The 20,798-nt window shown below is 35.0% G+C and overlaps 1 pseudogene; it reads left to right on the top strand.

Annotated features, from left to right (window-relative positions):
- The first annotated feature begins 4,636 nt into the window (after window positions 1–4,636).
- Window positions 4,637–7,104, top strand: LOC150033550 (uncharacterized; annotated as a pseudogene).
- Window positions 7,105–20,798: the final 13,694 nt, after the last annotated feature.

The following is a 20,798-nucleotide window of genomic DNA, read 5'->3' as shown; positions in this document are numbered from 1 at the left end:
AAAATCCGTTCTTATATGACCCGACTTTTTGCATTCATAACAAATCACCTCATCCTTTCTGCTCTTCTCACTTTTTTACTCTCTTTGGGTTTGATAGGTGTTTTTTTAATTGCTTCTTCCTCTTGATGAAATTTTTGTACTTACGTGAAAAATAGGCAATATCGTCTTCATCAACGACATCCTCATCTTTGGAGTCAACTTCGAAGGAGATGGTCTTTAATGTCATACTCTTCTTCTTTTTTTACTCATCCTCCAAATGTTCCTTCATAGTGATCTCATGGTTCATGAGTGAACCAATGAGTTCCTCCAATGCAAGTTTAGTTAGATCTTTTGCTTCTTGGATTGTCATCACCTTTGCTTCCCAAGTCTTAGTTATAGACCTAAGAATTTTCCTAACATTTTTCGGATGTTGTATAGACTTTACTAAATCTCTTCAAAGCATTGATAATGTTAGTAAATCTAGTAAACATATCCATTATAGACTCATTAGCATCCATTTTAAATCATTCATAATTATGAATAAGCATGCTAATTTTAGACTCTTTAGCTTGATTTGTTCCTTCATTAGTAATTTCAAGAGTATTCCAAATTTCTTGAGCGGAGGAACACATGGATATTCTATTAAATTCATCTTTGCTCAAAGCACAATATAAACAATTAATAGTCTTAGCATGAAAAGAACATTTTTTTTCATTTCATTTTCATCGTACTCTTCTTCTAATTTAGGCTTATCAACATTATCAACATTTTTTATGGGTACATAAGGACTTTTAGGAACAATTAACTAGAATTATGGTCAATAGATTGCAAATAAATTTTCATTCTAGCTTTCGAATATGCATAGTTTGAACCATCAAAATAAGGAGGTCTAGAAGTAGATTGCCCTTCAACAATTTTGTTTGCTACTAGGTTTGCCATAATGCTCTAACAATAAAGTTTATTAAGAAAATTAAATTTCAAGAGAGCAACCTTGCTCTGATACTAATTGTTGGACTGGTATGGCAACCCTAGAGGGGGTGAATAGGGTTTAATTAAATTTTTTCTTAAAGTATGCTCAATGTGATCTAATTAGATATTTTTAAATTAAATTAATAAAAACTCTAATTTATGCTAAATAAAAATATTGATATACATTATGTAATAATATACTCAATCAATCTCAATCAACAAAATCAAGCAATTAAAATTAAATGCAAAAATAACTAGAAAAGAGATAGAAAAGAAGACATCGTGATTTTTATAGTGATTTGGTCAAATGCGACCTACATCCACTTTCCCAAACGTTTCTTGAGACTTTTCACTAAAAAAAATCTTTTTTGACGTTTTCCACAGATGAGAGTCGAATCGCTACCTTGCTCCTTTTACGAGTTCAAGAGCAAACCTGATTCTTTCCACGGTTAGGATCCAACCATTAGAATGTTTTGAAGCCTTAAATGATAAAATAAAACTCTCTAAAAAGTGTAGGTATACAAGTTTGAGCTCACACACTTTAATCCTCATAATATAATAAAAAATTCTCTCAAGAATAAGATGATAAGAAAGAAAATTGGAACTTTGTAGAGGGATAATAATGGTGGTTTTTTTTTTGCTAATTTTGAGGATTGTAAAACATGAAAAGTTGAAATAATTTTGGAGAATATGAAGTATATACAAAATAAGGGAAATGGGGTAAAAAACAGATTTTGATTTGAATAATTGGATTGATCAAAAAGTAAAATGGAATGTGGAGATTGAAAGTGGAGAAGTAAAAATATAAAATAAATATTTTTTTTCACTTAAAGTGACCATATTATCTTTTTTTTCTTTTTAATTTTTGTTCTCAAAGTGACCGTTGGTCACTTTTTATGTATTTTTTTATTTTATTTTTTAATTTTCAACCAAAATAATTTCTTTTAAATCTATTTTCTTTTAATAAAACTAAAATCCACCAATTTGTAATTTTAAGCGTCATGTGTCACTTACCCTATAGTTCCAAGTGGCACTCTCTAATTGGGCCAATTTGATGATTAATTCATTGCGTCATCATCTCGGGTATTTTTCCGTTACACTTCTTTTGGTCATATCTTTTTCATCTGAACTCCGATTTGGGTGATTAAAAAGTATCAAAATCGTTGTTCTGAGCTCTACACTGTGAATCATTCAAAATAATAAATTTGTTAGTAAATAAATCAGGTTTGTTATCATTAAAATATTAATTAATTAATTAATTAAAATTAATTTCTTTAAGATTAAGGACCAAAAAGCCAACATTAACAACTGTTTTTTATCTTGCAACCTCTTGTAACTGAAGGTTTGTAAAAGCCATGTGGAAGCATGATCAGATCCCAATTTAATTTATTTTACAGATATATGAGATACTCGGAGGATATAAACTTCATGCATTAAAAAAAATTGTAACATGCTTTAAGAAAATTAAAAAGGAATTAGGGTTTTGGAGTAAACTAACCCTTGGAGTCACAGATCTTCACAATTCCTCTCCTTGATCACAAATGTTTCGAAATTATTTGAATCACGAACAAAACCAAAAACAGCAACCCAAATCCAAACTCAAACACCACTAAGAAGTAACCTCGATATTCTCTATAGGGTGACGATACAAAAGAGATTTGTACGCTTCTCTTAATTTTGGAAAGGGAATAGTAAATTTTTTTTTTAGAGGAGAAATTTCTTGTAGAGAGAGATCACTTGGGAAGAAGAGCAGCGAGTGTTCTATTCAAAAAACTCAAGGGAAAAGAAGAAGAACATCTTCCAACATCTCCTATCCTACGATTAATCGAGAGAATGATGGGGAGAAATTTATATTAACCCCCTCCCTTAAAATTCAGATTTAAATTAAAAACCTAATTTTTTAAATTTAATTAATATAATATAATTATATAATAACTAACTTTTCATATAATATATATTATACTTATATGTTATATCTAATATAACATATAACCTATAGTTTATATTATATTAAATATAATATAACATATAGTTTGAAATTCTCTCATTAAACCTATAGTATTTAATATAAATCAAATTCATATTAAATTTAATCTATAATTTTTATATTTACCCAATTCATATAATTAATATTTGAATCATATTCAAATATTTATTTTCTCTCAAATTAAACTTTATATTATAATGTATCAAGTACATTATATTAATTATATCATATATAATTAATTCCCTCAACTAATTTGAACAATTCAAATTAATCCAAAAATAATTCAATTCTCAATAATCTCAGTTGACCAACTGAGGTGACCTTATGGACCTATAAATTGAAGCTCCAATTGTACTTGGTTAATTAATTAAGCTCTTTTAATTAAATTACCCAACTTCCATTAACTATCGGTCACTCTACTAAAGACCGACAGTTGCACTCTTCACAAATATATTTCTGTATCCATTGGATATAACCGATCAACGGTGCATTGACCCTTCACAAATTGCTCATAAGTACAGCTAGGTCAAAATTACCGTTTCGGCCCTATAGTTACGTCTAACTCCTTAAGTGCCGATCTCTCTAATGAATAATAAGTCATAGTCCAACTATGATTAAACCCCTCTCAAGCCAGGAGAGACTGTGGTGCGACATTTTTCAAGCCCCGGAATCGGCCCTTAAGGGAGTAATTTCTTTACTTTCTCTAACTACAAAGAATGAGTGAATTTCTTTTTGTGTAATTGCATTCCTAACTCCCTAATCAGACAAAATCCTAAAATGGTAGGCATATTGAGTCGATGATACTGGCCACTCTCACTCATGCAGAATAAAGGACCGCCTTCATAAGCAGGAGTTCATATCTCAAGATTCAGGTCAGGTCATCTATGGTCATCCTGGTGAAATGTAAGTCTCTTCTACCAATGGTTATATATAATGAGACTATTCATTTTAAGGTTCGGTCTTATAAAAAAAAAAAAAAAAAAACTCCTTATAGAACACCTCCGCTCACATGTCTCCACATGAATAATTAAGATCAGATTATTTGTAGTAGTTTACAACAATTGTAATAACTACAAAGCGGGTCGTACTCGTAGTGTCACTAGGATAAGGTACCCAGCCTTATCCATCTACTACAAATCATTTAGGTTATCATTTAAACATGATCCACATGTATATCTCCACATATATGTTTAAGTTATAGAAGATAACATTGGATCTTAATTTATTAGTTTTGCGGGTTAATACTACTAAATGTCAAATAAAATACCTCAAATTTTATTAGATGAATAAATTGTTTGTACATTACAATTACAAACTACAAGACTCAGAAGATTTAGGGCATCAACTCCAACAACAAAATCTTGCAACAACTTTTAAACTTGAAACAATGGATTCAAACTCTTTTACATAGGTGTTTTTGGTGAGTTATGGTAGGTTTGGTCATGTTTTAGGTAGCCTTTTAATTACTGTTTTTTATATCGCAACATCTTTTAAATTTGAAACTATGGATTCAAACTCTTTTATATAGGTATTTTTGGTGAGTTATGGTGGGTTTGGTCATGTTTTAATTAGTTTTTTTTTGCTGTTGTTTTTATCTCCCACAATTGACATTCTATAGTTATTTTCTTTCCTCACTCAAATGCTTGTGTATTTTTTGTTTTTATCTAGGTAAAAATATCAATGACATCAACAAGCGCCCCCATGTACAAGATAAAGCCACCCCTTCACTTTCCATCTCAAGTTAGTTGTCTATCTCATTTTCAAACCAGAATAGGTAATATAAAATATACGTTCAACCTCGCTCAACTAGCCCTCTTTAGGAAGACACAGTTTGGTCATTTTTTATGTCAATATCGCCTTCAATTGATAACTCATTCACCAGTTATTATTAAGGAAAATGAAAGAAGAGAAAGACAATTGTATCTGTTTCATGTTAGGAGTGGTCTTATGTACATTTGGAAGGAGAGTTTGACCTCATCACCGGTTTATGGCATCCTAAAACTTCTTGTAGTGCGCTTCTTAAAAATAATAGACTGAAAGATAAGTTATTAAAAAATATTACCTCTATCCATGCAAGCCAATTAGAGGATGTATTTATGAAATATCGGGGTGATTGTGAGGATGGGGTGAAATTAGCTTTAGTATATCTCATCAAACTATCATTATTGGGGAAAGATAGGAGAACAAAAATAAATGAAGACCTTCTCAGCGTTGTTGATGAATGGGATGTCTTCGAACGTTATGATGGGGCGCAATTATTTTTTAACATACATTCAACAGGCTGAGAAAAGCTTTGGAAATGAATTATGCCAACGGGAAAAGAAAGGTCACCAAAGACAAATATCATGTTGTGGGATTTCCATATGCATTTCAGGTATGTTAATGAAGCGAAAATAGAGGTCAAAATGAAGCGAAAACAGAAGTCGAAATCAAAAATGAAATTAATGCTATTAACCATATTAAAACAACTTGGAGTAGAAAAATAGGTATATGATTCTTAAAAAAACAAGATTGCTTAACATTATTATTTTTAACTACTAAATCATGTTGATACTCAGCAGGCCAACAAAGAAAAAGTTCCAGAGTTTGACGATTTGATGAAGAATGATATAGCAAAATGAACATAAGGAAGTTCAAGATCACGATGTGGACACAACGAGTACACCTTCTTGGTTGAAGATGTCGAAGGAAAGTCACAGAAGTTCAAAATGAGGTGGAACAACCGATCACGATCTTGGATAGTGAAGTTCAAATTGAGGTGACCAATCAATCAATTTCTTCGAGGAAGAAAAAAACTGTGGTTTGATCAAGACAACTGCGCCTGCCCTTGAATTGCCTTTTGTCAGTACCTCGATTCAGTGTCGTATGGATTCAAACATAACAGAGATTGCACCTTCCTCATGTATACGTGCATATGTCCGTCCTGCACGTAAAAAGTGTGAAAATGCTTAGATTTGTACTTCATTTACACTCTAAGCAAAAGGTCGAAGACTTCATAATGATTCCCAATGTATTCTCGTCATTTACAATCCCATGCACGAAATACCAAAAAGTGAGTTAGACAGACTTAAGGCTTGGATCACAGACAAACATACAGAAAATGAGTTACGAGACATGATTCTTGGAAACAAAACCAAAGGACTTTTTCAAAGAATTGTTTGTGTCGCCGGTGGTTGACAATAACGATAATTGTATTTTGTTTGTATTTAGCACTTGGATGCTATGTTTTTATTCATTCGCTTGAAGATTAAGGCGACTGAGATTTCTTGTGCAAATAACTTCACAACTACAAACACAGTTTTGATGGTTTGTACATTCACACTACTAATATATACCCCATTATTTGGTAGTTAGACTAGTTTATTGTTAACATATTTGTGCGTGTTTGGAATGGCAATTAGTTGCAAAATGGCCTCTATATCAACAATGTCTCGAGGAGAAGCGTACATTTGACTGGCATGAAGAATATCGGTTGGTTGATTATGTGATTGGGGCGAGAGGATATCTTAAGGATGCTTGGGTCAATGTTGATTATATTTATTCGCCATTCAATATTCATCAAAATCATTGGGTTCTATTATGCTTGGATTTACTTAATTGTCAAAACAAGGTGTGGGATTCACTCCCAACCCTTACTAGCTTCGAGGAGATGACAAGCATATTGCATCCAATCCGAACGTTAGTGTCGATTCTTTTACACATTACTGGGTTTTCTGCGAGGAGAGGTAGGGCATCAACACACAAAGAACCTTGGCCAATTGTGAAAGTAAAATCGATTCCCCATCAACAAATGAACATGTACATACATGAAAATCTTGAATATATTTGAATCTCCACTTACACTTATCATCAATGCATTTAACATAAAGCACCCTTCTTGTAGATTTCTTTACTAAAAACTAAAAGTTCTTTTTCGTTGCCAAAAAACTTAATCTCATGGACAATTTTTTCTCGCGAAAAATATTTGTCCTACCTTCAACTCCTCATTTATAGAGTTCCCTTCCGACCAAATGTTTTCTTTCGCATTCAACTTTCGACTAACTGAGCCATATTTAACTCTACATTTTCCTTTGTGATCTTTTCTTGAAATATTTGTTTGTTGTAGGATGTCATACGATTCATTATCCATCTCAACTAGCTCCCATGCAAAAGTATCGTCTTTTGAATAATACGATTCCCATTAGTTGGAGTGACCCCTATCATGTTATCACAAAAACCAACTTGAACTTTATTCTCATCTAATGCATCCATTGCAATTGGAACATTTAAGTTCTGCACCTGGTTGCTCCCAGATATTGGATTGTAACACATACGGAAACATATCTAGATGTACAAGGGACCTCCAACGGATCTTCACTAAGAACATAAAACTTCAAATCACAATCATTGCTTAATTCAAGTGGAGGAGCTTTATTTTTTACTTTTATCTCATATATGCACCTTATCTTGATATCGAACCTCGTAGCATTAACTTCTGCAAGAGCATATAGTGTTGGGTTTTATGTCCTAAAACTCGTAGATAGTTAATGTAACATTTGGCCGATCATTAATAAAGTGTTATTGATGTTTATTACAATAAATAGTTATTGTTTATCTTGTATTTATCTTGCCTAAATAACCCTAATCCAATAAACAAACATCCTAGACTATTGTATGAGTCTTAAGCTGTATGTGGAGACATACGGGAATTAATGTTCAACATATAGCCTAAAAGGTATATAGTATATGGATAAGGCTAGGTACCTTATCCTGGTGACATTATGGATACGACCCACTTTGTATTTGATACAAATGCAATGATCTAACGCGTTCATGGAGGGTACATGCAAGTAGGGTATCTTATACAATGAGTTTGCATAAGACTAGACCACGAAATAGTAACCACTAGATGTAACTCCATTGACTAGTTAGGTTTCTATTTCACTAGGATGACCTAGGCAAGTTGGTCTTAATCTTGATTGAGTTATCGACTGCTACTCATGATGGATTTTACTTTGATTTGCATGGGTGAGAGTGGCCAATTCGCCGACTCAATAAGCCTACCATTTTAGGGACAAGACTAAGTGGGGCAACATAATTTAACGAGATGGAATTTACTCCTTCCTGACTTTAGGGTAAGTAGATGAGTGTTCCCTTAAGGGTGTCCGGGAGTTGAACAAAGGGCCCTACTCTCTCACTGACCCGAGAGGGGTTTCTGTTTAATGATTGGACCATAAATAGGTTGTTCATTAAATGAGCACTGGTACTTAAAGAATATAGAGGTAACCCATGAGTAAAACAGTAATTTGACCCAACTGGTGTTACGAACACTCGTGAAGGAGTAATTTGTTGTCATTGGTTTATATTCGTGGACACATAATTATATCTGCAGTGAGAAGAATGCAACATAGGGTCTTTAGTGGAATGTACCCATAGTTAACAAATATTGTTCAATTTGGTTAATGATTTTATCTCGTAAAAGGAATTAAGGTAACCATGCTTTGAATAGAGTCTGAAATGTTCAAACTCACTTAGGGAAAAATATAATGTATAATGATACATTATAATATAAAGTTTATATTTTCGTTAAACTTTATAATATAAACTTAATTTTGGATATGATTCAAAATTAATTTATGAGAGAATTAAATATTTGAAGGAGTTCAAATATTAATGAATTGGATTCATATTAAAACTATAGGTTAAAATTAATGTGTATTTGATGTGCATTAGAAATATAGGTTATGAGCGAAATACAATTGAATATGATTCAAATGTAAGCCAAAATAAATATTTGATATTTAATTTAGAGATAATTTAATTAGATAATTAAATAATTATTTAATTTAATTTAATTTAATTAATATGATTTAAATGAAATCATTAATTAAATTAGATTTAATTAATGATTAATTATTTATTTATTAATTAGTCAAATAATTCCCACACAGGGGAGTTATCTAAAAATGTGAGTGATCCCATGTTTCTCTCTTTCCCTATTTCTATTTATCAAAAAATTTGTTTTATCATAGAGGAGAAGTAGAGATTTTTCTACAGACTGTATTTTTTTAACTCCTCTCAAAGAAAATTTCCTCCTCCCCTTTTCCCAATTGGATTGGTTTCCACAAACCAAAAAATACCAAAAGTTTATCAAAGGATAGGAAGGTTACTCTCTTGGTAGTGTTCGTGAAATCCGAATTGGCGAATTAGATTTTCACTTGGTTCTACAAAGGTAAAGGTTTCCTATCCCTTTTCTATGTATTTAATTTTAAGCATGCTTAACCTAGGTTTTAATTTTACAGTAGATTAATTTTTGTTTTTTCTTAGCCTCTATTATTTCTGAATTACCCCCTACAATTGGTATCAGTGTCTTCTCATATATTAATTAGGATTCTAAAATTTACACTGGATTTTGGTGGGATTAATTGCATTGTGAATGTATATTTCGTTTACGGTATTTGTGGCCTTAGATTTATATGTTTTTATTTGATCAATTGTAAAAACCCCAGTGTTTTTTAGAATTTTAATTATTAAAAATGAGTATTTGTAAGTCCATGTCTAGAATTAGGACCCTTGGCAATGAAGATCGAGACCAAATCTGCCAAATTTCGATGAATAGAGATTGAGAAATAATCTGCCAAATTCTTATGAATAAAGGCTGAGAAATCGAGAAAAAAAATGGCACCGTATAGACGAAAAGTAGAGGAAGAAGGGTTGATGTCAGCAGCGACATCAATGTGCAATCAGTAGAAGTCAAATTGTTGGGGTTGATGCCCTAAAGTATCTCTTGTCCTGTAGTTTGTAAACAGTTTATACGAACGCTTATGATGTATAATATATAATATTTTACCTCACTTCTTGATTTTGTTTAGTTGTTTGTTTTATTTGCTTTACCACAAACCAATAAACCTAAAATCTCTGGTTATCTGTATGTAACTTAAACATGTATATGGTGCATACAAGTGGATCATGTCTTAAGTGATAACCAAAATGGTCTGTAGTATATGGATATAGAAAGAAAACCTTATCCTGGTAACACTACGGATATGGCCCACTTTATGGAATAGTCACAAGTATTGTGACTTGTCACAGATGGTCTGATCCTGATCATTCGTGTAGAGGACATGCGAGCGGGGACGTCCTATACAAAGAGTTTGTATAAGACCTGACCACGAAGTGTTAACGACTCGTTATATAACACCGTTCATGAAATAGACTTCACTTCACTAGGATGACCATAGGTAACATGACCTCAATCTTGAGTGAATTGAGAACTTCTGCCATTGAGGGCGGTCCTTTGATTTGCATGGGTGCAAGTGGCCAGATCGCCGACTCAAACCTACCACTTTGGGGATTTGTCTGATTTGGGAGCTGGGAACTCAGCTACACAAGATGGAATTCACTCCTTCCCCGAAGTAGGGGAAAGCAGATAGATAACTCTCTTAAGGGCTAATTCCAGCTACACAAATGTTCAAATTGACAAGAGGAAGTTCGATTATATATGATATAATTGAACTGGTTAATTATATATGATATAATTGACTAAATGTATGAGATACATTATTTTGGAGGCAATTAGATATAAATATGATTTATATCAAGTAGAGGAGAAATTATTATAGTAGATATATAATATCAAACTATAGGTTAAGAATATAATATGATTATATTCATTAATTAATTAATTAGACGGTTATGTGATAATTGGCTGATAATTTCTCCTGAATTGTGCAAAAGTAGGAAGATCAATTTCGATTATTGTAACTGAAGAATAAAAAAATGAAAATGTAAATAGTTTGAAAATTTTGTTCACAGTGTGGAAACTTCACGATCGCTTAGTTGAGAGCCTATACGATAGCACCCATCGCCTAAACGATCACAAACTCGCGCACTAAACGATCGCTTAGCACATCGAGCTAATCTAAATGATCGTTTACTATTTGTTAGACGATCGTTTAGTAAAACCTACAAGATCGTGTACCTTTTCCTAAACGACAAGCCTGACTATACGATAGTCATCTACTATCTCCACTTGCTTGTTCATACTGCACGATCGTCCTTTCCTCCTCCCTCTACCAATTCCATCAAAGTCCACTCTTTGGATTCTCACTCTGAGAATACCAAGGGCTTCGAGTGGTGGTGTCGTCCCCGGTTGCTACTTGTTCATGTGCTGCTGTTCGTGTAGACGATCATGGTGCTGTTAGGCGACTGATTGCTGGGCAATAAAGATCGTAGAGGAGTTGCTTCCGCTGGATTGAGTTTGAGTGAAGATTTTCTTCAACTAGTACATTCACTCAATCTGTTGTATTTTAATTGTTAAAGCATGCCGATAATTAGTGTTACAATGCATATCTGTTTGTTAGAATGTGTGTGTAATAATTCGGTCACAATGAAATAGGAAAGATCTCAACCCACTCATGCATACTCTTGTTTAAGAGTTCCTTCAATTGGTATCAGAGCCAGATTACTGATATTTCAATTTCATTTATGCAACGAATTGCATATACATTCCACGGTGGGTACATGTCTGCTCTCTATTTAATTGTTAAATTATTTATGGATGTGCGGATTAATGGAGTTTTGTGGGATGAAACCTCGGTTTGATTAATTCTTTTTCATTTTCGGTTAATTGTAAAGGCCCCTGCACTTTTGGGCATAATTAATTGTTATCAAGTCTATAATTCAAAGTTAGTTTGAGTCTTGAGTTGTTCATGAAAAATTTCGAAGCAAGGGTTGCTGTTCTCCGAGGAAGAAGACGATCAAGTGTTGATCAGGTCGTGTAAACGGTGGGATAATCGATCGCTAAGTATCGCATGCTTGGGTGTTGTTTAACGCGCGTGTGCACTAGACGATTGTTTAGCTTAGCAAGCTTGTAACTGACTAAACGATCGCAGAGCAAATCGCATGGTAATCGTTTACCTCGTCGCGCGTTAAGCAATCGTCTAGACGATCAGGCTTCACAGCCTCGTTGTTTTCTAAGCGATCGTTTAGCTTTTCGCACTATCGTCTAATGTGCATTAAGTGATCGTTTACCTGCAGCGTTTACTAAACGATGGAGTTTTTCCTGGCGGTTCAAGACTTGGTTCGCCTGTGAACCGGATTGCTCGGTGAAAAATGTAATAGATACAGTTATTTGATTCTGATTTTGTAAAGGTTCATCCCGGTCCATTAATCCTTGGTTTATTACATGAGATGTATGGTTATTTATATGTCATATGGTATGCACATATGGTAAATCCCACCTTAGGTTATGCATTAATCATGCATCATCTCTTTATTTTAAATGTTATAATTTAGAGAAGCTTGATTTAATTATGTAAGAGCATGTTCATGCATCATATAATATAAGAGTTATATTTATGCATGCATAAAAAGCATTGACATGCATCATCTTTATATTATATAGTATAAGGGTGTATGGAAAGCATGTTTGTTTGGTTATTACGCTTATATATAAAAGTTATGTGTAGTAATGACCGGACATTTCATGAAGCATGACATATAGGTTTCTTTATAAGCGTTATAAACACCTAGTTATACGCAATGTGTTTTAGTTGTTTCTTTTTAAGGGTTAAAGAGAAATTAGAACTAAAAGCAATAAGAAATACATGCATGCTCACTTAGGTTTAATTCATGGTTTTAAAATGTTTAAAATTTTTATGACATAGACCTAAGATCACGGTTCTAATATGATTAGCAACCTTTAAGCTTTAATCTTTTAGTCAGTTTAATAGGATTAAATTGACTAATAAAAGGTTAAAGTGTAGCAAATCTATCTATAAGGGACCTTTTGTCTAAGGCGGGTTCTGTCTAGGTTGGGGTATTTAAGTTGACGAAAACGTAATACCCCTACCTGGGAACTTACCTGGAAAGGTGAATTAGATAGATTTGATGCATGCATGCAAGTTAAGGAAAGTTCTTTAAAATGTTTAAATATGACTACTTGAAGTTGTTCATAATTCATAGACAAAGGTTGTTTATGAGCGGACTTAAAAAGATGAATTAAACTAAAATCAGTAGCCAGATTGTCTAGGTTAATGAACCCCTAGGTAAAACATTTAGTGGGAAGTACTTGGGGCATATGATGCCTCATTTAAAACTTTCACGTTTCTCCTATATAGTCCACATGTGAGATCTACCCTCGGCCTCGTGGCCCCTTGGGAGTGTCCCCCTAAAGGATGGTGTTTGGTTAGGTCAATATCAAGTTAGATTGAGAAAGTGTTCATAGTAAGTGGGAGTGGAAAGTGCGACAACATATCCCTCGGTCTCCCTCGTTGGATTGAATAAAATTTCTGCACATGGCCTCGAGGCACCCTGGGGGTGTCCCCCTATAGGATGGCAGTTTTGCGCTTTTCTCTATTTGATCTCCTGAAAGAGGATAAGGTTACTTAGACTCTTGTCCTAATCTGCTTCTTCCCTACGGTGGGCTTATTAGGGCCGAACTCTGGCACCGAAAGCGAGGGGTCACACTTACACAGAATTGTTAAAGGTTAACAGTTCTGGACCATATAAATGGCAGTTGTTAAGTTCAGTTCCAAGAGTTGGTTCTTCCTACTGGTTGAGAATGTCTCATCCCAATGAAGGGGCATCTGATCTCCCCATCATTGCAAAATCGAAGTCTTACACTTAGGGTACTTGAAACTGTTTTGCAAAATTAATTGGTTAAAATGTAGTTTAGCAAAATCTAATAAAAGTTTTGTTCGTTTTTTTAGCAACAATCTTTCGAAAATGACCACAACCACATTAGCTTTGCTTAGCTCCGAGAAATTAACTGCCGATAACTTTTCAACATGGAAACATATGATCACGATGATACTGATCATTGAGGATCTCATGTTTGCCCTTAAGGAGGTCTGTCCTCCTATTCCAGCTCTGAATGCCCCTCAAAATGTTCGGGATGCATACGAGCGATGGACACGAGCGAATGAGAAGGCCTGAGCCTATATCTTGGCAAGTCTTGTGAAGTTTTGACCAAGAAGCATGAGCCCATGGTCTCAGCACATAAGATCATGGAGTCCCTGCGGGGAATGTTTGGACAACTGTCTGAACAGCTCCAGCACGAGGCTCTTAAGTATATATTCAACTCCAAAATGGAAGAAGGTACCTCTGTTCGTGAACATGTGCTTAACATGATGGTCCACTTAAATGTGGCAGAGTTGAATGGATCTACCATCAATGAAGGTAGCCAGATTAGCAAAATCTTGCATTCTTTGCCGAAGAGCTTCCTACACTTTATTAGTAATGTGATTCTTAACAAAGTGAAATACAACCTTACAACTCTCCTCAACGAGTTGTAGACCTACCAATCTTTACTGAATAGTAAGGAGAGGAAGAAGGCTGAAGCAAATATTGCTTCATCTTCTAGGACGTTTCATAGAGGTTCGACCTTAGGAACAAAGTCTGCACCTTCTACTTCTAACTCTACAAAGGAGAAGAAGAAGAAGGGTGGTAAAGGGAAAGGGAAGGTGCCTGCTAACCCACCGCCTGTCACCCCAAGAAGGCGTCTGCCGCTAGTTGAAAAGGAAAAAGGTTTCCATTGTAACCAGGATGGACACTGGAAGAGGAACTTTCCTCGCTAGCTGAAGGAAAGGAAGGCCACCAAGGTTAAGGCTAAGGTAGATAAGGGTAAATATGATTTACTTGTACTTGAAACTTGTTTAGTGGAGAATGATGATTCTGCCTGGATAATTATTCGGGTGCCACTAATCACATTTTTCTTTTTTTCAGAGGATTAAATCCTAGCGACGGCTGGAAGCTGGTGAGATGACGATGCGAGTAGGCACCAGGCACGTCGTCTCAGCTATGGTAGTGGCAGAGATCCAGTTATCTTTAAAGAATAGGTTTCTTATTTTAAATGATGTATATATTGTTCCTGAACTTAAAAGGAACCTTATTTCTGTAAAGTGCTTGCTATAATGTAAATACACTATTTAATTTAATATGGATAAAGCGCTTATTCATAAAGATGGTGTTAATATTTTTACAGCGTATCTGGAAAATAACTTGTATGTGCTAAGACCATTAGCCATTAGTTCCCTCCATTAAATAGAATTGTTTAAAATTGTCGTAACTCAAACTAAACGTCAACGAATTTCTACAAAAGAAAATGCCTAGCTTTGGCACCTTCGATTAGGGAACATAAATCTCAATAGGATTGAGAGATTGGTGAAGAATGGACTTCTAAATGAGTTAGAAGAAAATTCTTTACCGGTGTGCAAATCTTGCCTTGAGGGTAAGATGACTAAAAGACCTTTTACTGGAAAAGGTTATCGAGTCAAAAAGCCTCTTGAGTTAGTACATTCTGACCTTTGTGGTCCTATGAATGTACAAGCCCGAGGTGGCTATGAGTATTTTATCAGTTTTACTGATGATTACTTTAGGTATGCAACGAAAGTCTGAATCCTTTGAAAAGTTCAAAGAGTTCAAGGTTGATGTTGAAAACGCATTGGATAGACGAATTAAAATACTTCGATCAGATCGAGGTGGAAAGTTTTTGGACTCGCAATTCCAGAACTATTTGATAGAACATTGAATCATTTCCCAACTCTCAGCGCCGGGTACACCTCAGCAAAATGGTGTAGCAGAGAGGAGAAATAGAACCTTGTTAGATATGGTTTGTTCAATGATGAGTTACGCTTCCTTACCGGACTCGTTTTGGGGTTTCGCAGTGGAGACTGCGGTATATATACTCAACTGTGTTCCCTCCAAGAGTGTTGCGAGAAAACTTCTGGAGTTTTGGAACGTGTGTAAACCTAGTTTACATCACTTCCGCATTTGGGGTTGCCCTGCACATGTGCTTGAAGAAAATCTCAAGAAGTTGGAACCACGGTCAAGGTTATGCCTCTTTGTAGGCTATCCTAAAGATATACGAGGGGGTTATTTTTATGATCCATCAGAAAATAGAGTGTTTGTTTCCACGAACGCTACTTTCCTGGAGGAGGATCATATTAGAGAGCACAATCCACAAAGTAAAGTCGTGTTACATGAGTTTTTCAATGAAACTACTGAAATTTCAACAAGAGTTGTTGAAAAGCCTAGTTCATCAGCAAGAGTTATTGATAGGAGTTCATCTAGTAGGTCGATTCCACCTCAAGAGTTGAGGGAACCTCAATGCAGTAGGAGGGTTGCCAACCCACCCGTTCGCTATCTGGGTTTCACGGAAATCCTTGCTATGGTAGCAGATGGCGACGTTGAGGATCCGTTGTCTTATCAGAAGGAAATGGAGGATGTAGACCTGGATGAATGGGTCAAGGCCATGGATCTCGAGATGGAGTCGATGTACTTCAACTCAATATGGAATCTTATAGATCAGCCTGATAGGGTAAGACCTAGGTTGTAAATGGATCTATAAGCGCAAACGGGGTGCTGATGGGAAGGTGCAAACCTTCAAAGCTCGACTTGTGGCAAAGGGTTATACTCAGGTAGAGGGAGTCGACTATGAGGAGATTTTGTCACCTGTTACCATGTTAAAGTCGATCTGCATCCTGCTGTCTATTCCAGCTTATTATAATTATGAGATCTGGAAAATGGACATCAAGACGGCCTTTTTGAATGGCAATCTTGAGGAGACCATTTACATGGTGCAACCCAACGGATTTATAGCCCAAGGTCAAGAGCAAAAGTTTTGCAAGCTGACTCTGTCCATTTATGGGCTGAAATAGGCGTCTAGATCTTGGAACATACGGTTTGATACTGCAATCAAGTCGTATGGCTTTGACCAAAATGTTGATGAACTTAGAATCAGCCCCTAAGGGAGAAATCTATCTACTTACCCCTACTTTGGGGAAGGAGTGAATTTCATCTTGTATAACTGAGTTCCCAGTTCCCAAATTAGATAAGTCCCCAAAAGGTAGGCATGTTAAGTTGGCAATCTGGCCACTCTCACCCATACTAATCAAAGGACTGCCCTCAAAGGTAAGAGTTCCCAAAACACTTAGGATTAAGGTTATGTCACCTATGGTCGTTTAGGTGAGATGTAAGTCTCTAGTATCAACGGCGTTATATATAGAGACGAATCATCTCATGGTTCGGTCTTATACAAACTCTTTGTATAGGACACCCCACTCGCATGTCTCCACATGAATGATCAAAATCTAGCATCTGTAGTAGTTTACAACACTTGCAAACCCCTACAAACCGAGTCGTATCCATAGTGTCACCAAGATCAGGTGTCCCACCTTAATCCTTATACTACATACCTATTTAGGTTATCACTTTAAGGCATGATCCACTTGTATATCTCATATACATGCTTAAGTTTACATACAATAACCATGGAGCTTTATTTTTTGGATATGAGTAAATGCCAAAATGAAATAACGCTTATTTTATTCATAAACAATGTGTATAATTACAAACAACGAGACTCCGAGAGAATTAAGACACCAATCCCTACGCATGATTAGTAAGTTAATCCTTCACAAGTTGTTCATAATAATGGCTGGGTCAAAAGGTTGTTTTCCCTCGAGATTACCTCTTGTTCCTTAAGTCCCACTGATCCTCTAATGAACAATTGTTTGTGATCCAATCATCAAACCGAGTCCCTCTCGGGCCAATGAGAGGGTAGGGCCCCTTGTTCAAGACATGGAATCAGAACTTAAAGGAACAACCTCTCTACTATCCCTAAAAACGAGTAAGAGTGAATTTTTTCTTGCACCCTATGTCCCCAGCTATCTACCCGATCTTACCCCTGAAATGGGAGGCTTATTGAGCCGGCGCTATGAAGCCAACCCTCACCTATGCAAATTTAAGGATAATCTCGAATAAATAGAAGTTCATAGTTAGCTCAGGATTAAGGTCAAGTTACCTAGGTCATCGTTTGGAAATAGTCAGTCTTAGACAGTGAACAGCGTTATAAAGTAAAAGTGACTTATTTCGTGGTCTGATCTTATTCAAACTCATTGCACAAAACGCCCCCACTCCTCATGTCATCACATGTACGAATGGATCACTTCGTCTATAGCACTTTAATACTCCTTGTAACAACTACAGGGTGGGGCGCATCTGATAGTGTTACCAGAATAAGGCACCTAATCTTATTCATATACTACAAACCATTTTAACTATTTACTCAAACCTAATCCACTTTTATGTCTCCATATAAAGTTCAAGTACTCATATAATAATTATGGATCTTTTAGTTTATTGGATTTATTTCTAAAACGAAATAATCAATTCATATATTCAATAACAACTTTACTGAATTTCAGAATAACTTAACTGAGAGTGCCTCGACGCAGCAGAAGAGTTGTATCACAACCTAATCGTTACTTGGGTTTAACTGAAACTCAGGTCGTCATACTTGATGATAGTGTTGAGGATCCATTGCCATATAGACAGGCAATGAATAACATAGACAATGACCAGTGGGTCAAAGCCATAGACCTTGTAATGGAGTCAATGTACTTCAACTGAGTATGGGAACTTGTAGATCTATCTTAAAGGGTAAAACCCATAAGGTGCAAATTGATCTATAAGAGAAAGAGAATGCAGCTAGGAATGTACAAACCTTCAAAGCTAGACTCATAGCAAAGGGTTACACTCAAAGAAAAGGGGTTAACTATGAGGAAACCTTTTCTCCCATTGCTATGTTAAAGTCTATAAGAACTCTCTTGCCTATAACCACATATTATGACTATGAGATATGGCAAATGGACATCGAGACTGCCTTTTTGAATGGTAACCAAGGTTAGGAGCAAAAAGTGTGCAAGCTGAATCAATCCATTTATGGGTTGAAATAGGCTTCCAAATCTTGGAATATTAGATTTGATACTGCGATCAAAAGTTTTGGCTTTGACAAAAAATTTGATGAACTTTGTGTATACAAGAAAATCAACAAGAAGAAACTAGCCTTTCTAGTACTTTATGTGGATGATATCCTACTCATTAGAAATAATGTAGCGTACCTTACTGACATAAAGAACTGGCTATTGGCCCAATTCAAAATGAAAGATTTAGGAGAGCTGCAGTATGTCCTTGGGATCCAGATCATTAAGGATCATAAAGAAAAAAACGCTAGCATTGTCTCAAATAATGTATATCGACAAAATGTTGATTCAATATTCGATGCAGAATTCAAAGAAGGACATATTACCTTTCAGCACGAGGTTCGCTTGTCTAAGGAACAATGTCCTAAGACACCTCAAGAAGTTGAGAATATGAGACACATTCCCTATGCCTTAGTTGTGGGCAACTTAATGTATGCTATGCTCTGAACTAGGTCTGACATTTGTTATGTAGTGAGAATAGTCAGTAGGTACCAGTTCAATCCAGGGTTTAGACCACTGGCCAGTGGTTAAGAACATCCTCAAGTATCGTTGGAGAACGAGGGACTACATGTTAGTGTATGGGTCTAAGGATTTGATCCTTACAGGATACACCGACTCAGACTTTCAGACTGACAAGGATTCTAGGAAATCCACATCAGGGTCAGTGTTCACCCTTAATGAGGGAGTTATAGTTTGGAGAAGCATCAAGCAAGGAAGCATGGCAGATTCCACAATGGAGGTTGAGTATGTAATTTCTTGTGAAGCAGCTAAGAAAGTTGTTTGGCTAAGAAAGTTCCTTGCACATGAACCAAAATGCAGAATATATAAAACCCACCATCACAATGACTTAATAAAAGAATGGAATTTAGGATCAGAAAACTAACAATCTGGCTCTGATACCAATTGAAAGAACCTTTTCGAAAAAAAGATCCTTTGAGCGAAAGCAAGATCGACCCAAATTCCATTTTTCATTGAATGTAAGTTTTACAATAAAACAAGAACAAGATATAAATTTACACAAATTTTAGCATGCTTAAAAAAAATACTTAGGGTTTCAAAAACCCTTACCTTTGAAGAACCCTTTCTTCAAGAACTCCCTTGAACAAAACACGAATGGATAACCTTCTCTACGCGGATCTCCTTCTTCAAAAGAGACACCACCACTTGAGAACCTTTTGTATTCTCTTGGGACAAAGGATTCAAGCAAGATTTGTGGGCTTTGTTTGAATCCTTGTAAGAGTGAAAGGAGATGGAGAGGAAGAGAGGGAAGAGAAGAACTTTTCTTCTCTGTTTCAGGTTTTCTTTTTCTTTTTTTTTTTTTTTTTAATGAGAACTCTTCCCAGAGATAATTGAGGAAGAATATGAATCTCCTACTACATTCCACGTAAAATAACTGAGAGAATATGGGGAGGGAATTGTAACTCCTTCCCTTTTTATTAATTTCAATTAAATTAATAATTATATATATATATATATATAACTACTTCATTATATATATACACTATATGTTATATCAAATATAACATATAGCCTATAGATCTATATTGCATCAAATACAACATAACCTGTAGATTTTATTTTCTCTCAACAATTCATGGTATTTAATATAAATCACATTTATATTAAATTAACTTATATGAATCTCATCCATATAATTGATATTTGGATCATATCCAAATATTTAATTCCTCTCAATATAAATCATATATATATTAAATTTAATTGCATGAATCTCATTCATATAATTAGTATTTGAATCATATTCAAATTCCTCTTATATTACCTTAAACTATAATGTATCAAATACAATATATTAATTATATCACATATATAACCAATTTAATTAGTTATATCATATATAATTAATTCCCTCAATTAATTTGAACACTTCAAATTAATCCAAAATTAATTCTCAATTAAATCTCTATTGAGTTATAGAGGGACCTTATGAATATATAGATTGAAGCTCCAACGATACTCGGATAATTAATTAAACTCTTTAATAAAATTACCCAACATCTGTTAACTGCCGGTCACTCCACTAAAGACTGACAGTTGCCCTCTTCGCACTATAGATAAATTTTTTTGTCCATTAAATATAATCAATCAACAGTGCG

This window comes from Benincasa hispida, chromosome 10 (genome assembly GCF_027475165.1).
Source record: "Benincasa hispida cultivar pf3 chromosome 10, pf3_genome.v1.1, whole genome shotgun sequence".
Classification (NCBI taxonomy): domain Eukaryota; kingdom Viridiplantae; phylum Streptophyta; class Magnoliopsida; order Cucurbitales; family Cucurbitaceae; genus Benincasa; species Benincasa hispida.
The sequence above is the reverse complement of the archived record's forward strand: the minus strand, read 5'-3'. Positions and strand labels throughout refer to the sequence as shown.